The sequence below is a fragment of the Penaeus monodon genome, chromosome 31, assembly GCF_015228065.2.
Source record: "Penaeus monodon isolate SGIC_2016 chromosome 31, NSTDA_Pmon_1, whole genome shotgun sequence".
NCBI lineage: Eukaryota > Metazoa > Arthropoda > Malacostraca > Decapoda > Penaeidae > Penaeus > Penaeus monodon.
In genome coordinates, this window is record NC_051416.1 from 22,463,077 (window position 1) to 22,463,452 (window position 376).

A 376-nucleotide genomic window follows, 5' to 3' on the forward strand; every position below is an offset into this window, starting at 1 on the left:
GTCAAATTTATATGTCCTTACTTTCTTTTAATGCCAAATCATCGCGCTTTTCCTCTAAACCAATGGTCAAACCATCGTGTTTTTACCTTAAAAAGATCGAATTAATGTCGCGTTTTACGTAAGAAAGAAAAACAAAACTCAGAGAATCCTGTTTACATTTGATAATACTCTAATTATCATACCTGTGTGTCTAACAAACATCAAATCACGCTGTTCTTCCATTTCACAAAATCAAATGATCATGTATTTTGTGTTGGCAAAAGGTCAGGTCATATCATAGTGCCAAGTTATATTATTATGATATGTAGGAAAATTGTAACGACGTGACATATTGAAAATACCTTATGTAATGAAAGTAAAAAATCCATTTGACTGT

The 376-nt window shown here is 31.4% G+C and overlaps 1 protein-coding gene across 2 annotated transcripts in view; it reads right to left on the bottom strand.

Moving 5' to 3' along the window:
* LOC119593102 overlaps positions 1-376 on the bottom strand; it is an 8,913-nt gene that overhangs the window by 4,252 nt on the left and 4,285 nt on the right. The window lies entirely within an intron of this gene.